The sequence below is a fragment of the Salvelinus alpinus genome, chromosome 15 (genome assembly GCF_045679555.1).
Source record: "Salvelinus alpinus chromosome 15, SLU_Salpinus.1, whole genome shotgun sequence".
NCBI classification, from domain to species: domain Eukaryota; kingdom Metazoa; phylum Chordata; class Actinopteri; order Salmoniformes; family Salmonidae; genus Salvelinus; species Salvelinus alpinus.
Window position 1 is genome coordinate 37,509,166 of NC_092100.1, and position 7,070 is coordinate 37,516,235.

Here is a 7,070-nt window from a genome sequence, read left to right on the forward strand (position 1 = left end):
GCTTCTATTACCAGACCATCAGACTGCTGAACAGCTTCTATTACCATCAGACTGTTGAACAGCTTCTATTACCAGACCATCAGACTGTTGAACAGCTTCTATTACCATCAGACTGTTGAACAGCTTCTATTACCATCAGACTGTTGAACAGCTTCTATTACCAGACCATCAGACTGTTGAACAGCTTCTATTACCAGACCATCAGACTGTTGAACAGCTTCTATTACCAGACCATCAGACTGCTGAACAGCTTCTATTACCAGACCATCAGACTGTTGAACAGCTTCTATTACCAGACCATCAGACTGTTGAACAGCTTCTATTACCAGACCATCAGACTGCTGAACAGCTTCTATTACCATCAGACTGTTGAACAGCTTCTATCACCAGACCATCAGACTGCTGAACAGCTTCTATTACCATCAGACTGTTGAACAGCTTCTATCACCAGACCATCAGACTGTTGAACAGCTTCTATTACCATCAGACTGCTGAACAGCTTCTATTACCATCAGACTGTTGAACAGCTTCTATTACCAGACCATCAGACTGTTGAACAGGTTCTATTACCAGACTATCAGACTGCTGAACAGCTTCTATTACCAGACCATCAGACTGCTGAACAGCTTCTATTACCATCAGACTGTTGAACAGCTTCTATTACCAGACCATCAGACTGTTGAACAGCTTCTATTACCATCAGACTGTTGAACAGCTTCTATTACCATCAGACTGTTGAACAGCTTCTATTACCAGACCATCAGACTGTTGAACAGCTTCTATTACCAGACCATCAGACTGTTGAACAGCTTCTATTACCATCAGACTGTTGAACAGCTTCTATTACCAGACCATCAGACTGTTGAACAGCTTCTATTACCAGACCATCAGACTGCTGAACAGCTTCTATTACCAGACCATCAGACTGTTGAACAGCTTCTATTACCAGACCATCAGACTGTTGAACAGCTTCTATTACCAGACCATCAGACTGCTGAACAGCTTCTATTACCATCAGACTGTTGAACAGCTTCTATCACCAGACCATCAGACTGCTGAACAGCTTCTATTACCATCAGACTGTTGAACAGCTTCTATCACCAGACCATCAGACTGTTGAACAGCTTCTATTACCATCAGACTGTTGAACAGCTTCTATTACCAGACCATCAGACTGTTGAACAGCTTCTATCACCAGACCATCAGACTGTTGAACAGCTTCTATCACCAGACCATCAGACTGCTGAACAGCTTCTATTACCATCAGACTGTTGAACAGCTTCTATTACCAGACCATCAGACTGTTGAACAGCTTCTATTACCAGACCATCAGACTGTTGAACAGCTTCTATTACCAGACCATCAGACTGCTGAACAGCTTCTATTACCATCAGACTGTTGAACAGCTGCTATCACCAGACCATCAGACTGCTGAACAGCTTCTATTACCATCAGACTGTTGAACAGCTTCTATCACCAGACCATCAGACTGTTGAACAGCTTCTATTACCATCAGACTGTTGAACAGCTTCTATTACCAGACCATCAGACTGTTGAACAGCTTCTATCACCAGACCATCAGACTGTTGAACAGCTTCTATCACCAGACCATCAGACTGCTGAACAGCTTCTATTACCATCAGACTGTTGAACAGCTTCTATTACCAGACCATCAGACTGTTGAACAGCTTCTATTACCAGACCATCAGACTGTTGAACAGCTTCTATTACCAGACCATCAGACTGCTGAACAGCTTCTATTACCATCAGACTGTTGAACAGCTTCTATCACCAGACCATCAGACTGCTGAACAGCTTCTATTACCAGACCATCAGACTGTTGAACAGCTTCTATTACCAGACCATCAGACTGCTGAACAGCTTCTATTACCATCAGACTGTTGAACAGCTTCTATTACCAGACCATCAGACTGTTGAACAGCTTCTATTACCATCAGACTGTTGAACAGCTTCTATTACCATCAGACTGCTGAACAGCTTCTATTACCATCAGACTGTTGAACAGCTTCTATTACCATCAGACTGCTGAACAGCTTCTATTACCATCAGACTGCTGAGCAGCTTCTATTACCAGACCATCAGACTGTTGAACAGCTTCTATTACCAGACCATCAGACTGTTGAACAGCTTCTATTACCATCAGACCGCTGAACAGCTTCTATTACCATCAGACTGTTGAACAGCTTCTATTACCATCAGACTGCTGAACAGCTTCTATTACCAGACCATCAGACTGTTGAACAGCTTCTATTACCAGACCATCACTGTTGAACAGCTTCTATCACCAGACCATCAGACTGTTGAACAGCTTCTATTACCAGACCATCAGACTGCTGAACAGCTTCTATTACCAGACCATCAGACTGTTGAACAGCTTCTATTACCAGACCATCAGACTGTTGAACAGCTTCTATTACCAGACCATCAGACTGCTGAACAGCTTCTATTACCAGACCATCAGACTGTTGAACAGCTTCTATTACCAGACCATCAGACTGCTGAACAGCTTCTATTACCAGACCATCAGACTGTTGAACAGCTTCTATTACCAGACCATCAGACTGCTGAACAGCTTCTATTACCAGACCATCAGACTGCTGAACAGCTTCTATTACCAGACCATCAGACTGCTGAATAGCTTCTATTACCAGACCATCAGACTGTTGAACAGCTTCTATTACCAGACCATCAGACTGCTGAACAGCTTCTATTACCAGACCATCAGACTGCTGAACAGCTTCTATTACCAGACCATCAGACTGCTGAACAGCTTCTATCACCAGACCATCAGACTGTTGAACAGCTTCTATTACCAGACCATCAGACTGCTGAACAGCTTCTATCACCAGACCATCAGACTGTTGAACAGCTTCTATTACCAGACCATCAGACTGCTGAACAGCTTCTATTACCAGACCATCAGACTGTTGAACAGCTTCTATTACCAGACCATCAGACTGCTGAACAGCTTCTATTACCATCAGACTGTTGAACAGCTTCTATTACCAGACCATCAGACTGCTGAACAGCTTCTATTACCAGACCATCAGACTGTTGAACAGCTTCTATTACCAGACCATCAGACTGCTGAACAGCTTCTATTACCATCAGACTGTTGAACAGCTTCTATCACCAGACCATCAGACTCTTGAACAGCTTCTATTACCAGACCATCAAACTGTTGAACAGCTTCTATTACCAGACCATCAGACTGTTGAACAGCTTCTATTACTAGACCATCAGACTGCTGAACAGCTTCTAATTACCAGACCATCAGACTGTTGAACAGCTTCTATTACCAGACCATCAGACTGCTGAACAGCTTCTATTACCATCAGACTGTTGAACAGCTTCTATCACCAGACCATCAGACTGCTGAACAGCTTCTATTACCAGACCATCAGACTGTTGAACAGCTTCTATTACCAGACCATCAGACTGCTGAACAGCTTCTATTACCATCAGACTGTTGAACAGCTTCTATTACCAGACCATCAGACTGTTGAACAGCTTCTATTACCATCAGACTGTTGAACAGCTTCTATTACCATCAGACTGCTGAACAGCTTCTATTACCATCAGACTGTTGAACAGCTTCTATTACCATCAGACTGCTGAACAGCTTCTATTACCATCAGACTGCTGAACAGCTTCTATTACCAGACCATCAGACTGTTGAACAGCTTCTATTACCAGACCATCAGACTGTTGAACAGCTTCTATTACCATCAGACTGCTGAACAGCTTCTATTACCATCAGACTGTTGAACAGCTTCTATTACCATCAGACTGCTGAACAGCTTCTATTACCAGACCATCAGACTGCTGAACAGCTTCTATTACCAGACCATCAGACTGTTGAACAGCTTCTATTACCAGACCATCAGACTGCTGAACAGCTTCTATTACCAGACCATCAGACTGTTGAACAGCTTCTATTACCAGACCATCACACTGCTGAACAGCTTCTATTACCAGACCATCAGACTGTTGAACAGCTTCTATTACCAGACCATCAGACTGCTGAACAGCTTCTATTACCAGACCATCAGACTGCTGAACAGCTTCTATTACCAGACCATCAGACTGCTGAATAGCTTCTATTACCAGACCATCAGACTGTTGAACAGCTTCTATTACCAGACCATCAGACTGCTGAACAGCTTCTATTACCAGACCATCAGACTGCTGAACAGCTTCTATTACCAGACCATCAGACTGCTGAACAGCTTCTATCACCAGACCATCAGACTGTTGAACAGCTTCTATTACCAGACCATCAGACTGCTGAACAGCTTCTATCACCAGACCATCAGACTGTTGAACAGCTTCTATTACCAGACCATCAGACTGCTGAACAGCTTCTATTACCAGACCATCAGACTGTTGAACAGCTTCTCTTACCAGACCATCAGACTGCTGAACAGCTTCTATTACCATCAGACTGTTGAACAGCTTCTATTACCAGACCATCAGACTGCTGAACAGCTTCTATTACCAGACCATCAGACTGTTGAACAGCTTCTATTACCAGACCATCAGACTGCTGAACAGCTTCTATTACCATCAGACTGTTGAACAGCTTCTATCACCAGACCATCAGACTCTTGAACAGCTTCTATTACCAGACCATCAAACTGTTGAACAGCTTCTATTACCAGACCATCAGACTGTTGAACAGCTTCTATTACTAGACCATCAGACTGCTGAACAGCTTCTAATTACCAGACCATCAGACTGTTGAACAGCTTCTATTACCAGACCATCAGACTGCTGAACAGCTTCTATTACCATCAGACTGTTGAACAGCTTCTATCACCAGACCATCAGACTGCTGAACAGCTTCTATTACCAGACCATCAGACTGCTGAACAGCTTCTATTACCATCAGACTGTTGAACAGCTTCTATTAACAGACCATCAGACTGTTGAACAGCTTCTATTACCATCAGACTGTTGAACAGCTTCTATTACCATCAGACTGTTGAACAGCTTCTATTACCATCAGACTGCTGAACAGCTTCTATTACCATCAGACTGTTGAACAGCTTCTATTACCATCAGACTGCTGAACAGCTTCTATTACCATCAGACTGCTGAACAGCTTCTATTACCAGACCATCAGACTGTTGAACAGCTTCTATTACCATCAGACTGCTGAACAGCTTCTATTACCATCAGACTGTTGAACAGCTTCTATTACCATCAGACTGCTGAACAGCTTCTATTACCAGACCATCAGACTGTTGAACAGCTTCTATTACCAGACCATCAGACTGCTGAACAGCTTCTATTACCAGACCATCAGACTGTTGAACAGCTTCTATTACCAGACCATCAGACTGCTGAACAGCTTCTATTACCAGACCATCAGACTGCTGAACAGCTTCTATTACCAGACCATCAGACTGCTGAATAGCTTCTATTACCAGACCATCAGACTGTTGAACAGCTTCTATTACCAGACCATCAGACTGCTGAACAGCTTCTATTACCAGACCATCAGACTGCTGAACAGCTTCTATTACCAGACCATCAGACTGCTGAACAGCGTCTATCACCAGACCATCAGACTGTTGAACAGCTTCTATTACCAGACCATCAGACTGCTGAACAGCTTCTATCACCAGACCATCAGACTGTTGAACAGCTTCTATTACCAGACCATCAGACTGCTGAACAGCTTCTATTACCAGACCATCAGACTGTTGAACAGCTTCTATTACCAGACCATCAGACTGCTGAACAGCTTCTATTACCATCAGACTGTTGAACAGCTTCTATTATCAGACCATCAGACTGCTGAACAGCTTCTATTACCAGACCATCAGACTGTTGAACAGCTTCTATTACCAGACCATCAGACTGCTGAACAGCTTCTATTACCATCAGACTGTTGAACAGCTTCTATTACCATCAGACTGCTGAACAGCTTCTATTACCATCAGACTGCTGAACAGCTTCTATTACCAGACCATCAGACTGTTGAACAGCTTCTATTACCTGACCATCAGACTGTTGAACAGCTTCTATTACCATCAGACTGCTGAACAGCTTCCATTACCATCAGACTGTTGAACAGCTTCTATTACCATCAGACTGCTGAACAGCTTCTATTACCAGACCATCAGACTGTTGAACAGCTTCTATTACCAGACCATCAGACTGCTGAACAGCTTCTATTACCAGACCATCAGACTGTTGAACAGCTTCTATTACCAGACCATCAGACTGCTGAACAGCTTCTATTACCAGACCAAAAGACTGCTGAACAGCTTCTATTACCAGACCATCAGACTGCTGAATAGCTTCTATTACCAGACCATCAGACTGTTGAACAGCTTCTATTACCAGACCATCAGACTGCTGAACAGCTTCTATTACCAGACCATCAGACTGCTGAACAGCTTCTATTACCAGACCATCAGACTGCTGAACAGCTTCTATCACCAGACCATCAGACTGTTGAACAGCTTCTATTACCAGACCATCAGACTGCTGAACAGCTTCTATCACCAGACCATCAGACTGTTGAACAGCTTCTATTACCAGACCATCAGACTGCTGAACAGCTTCTATTACCAGACCATCAGACTGTTGAACAGCTTCTATTACCAGACCATCAGACTGCTGAACAGCTTCTATTACCATCAGACTGTTGAACAGCTTCTATTATCAGACCATCAGACTGCTGAACAGCTTCTATTACCAGACCATCAGACTGTTGAACAGCTTCTATTACCAGACCATCAGACTGCTGAACAGCTTCTATTACCATCAGACTGTTGAACAGCTTCTATTACCAGACCATCAGACTCTTGAACAGCTTCTATTACCAGACCATCAAACTGTTGAACAGCTTCTATTACCAGACCATCAGACTGTTGAACAGCTTCTATTACTAGACCATCAGACTGCTGAACAGCTTCTAATTACCAGACCATCAGACTGCTGAACAGCTTCTATTACCATCAGACTGTTGAACAGCTTCTATCACCAGACCATCAGACTGCTGAACAGCTTCTATTACCAGACCATCAGACTGTTGA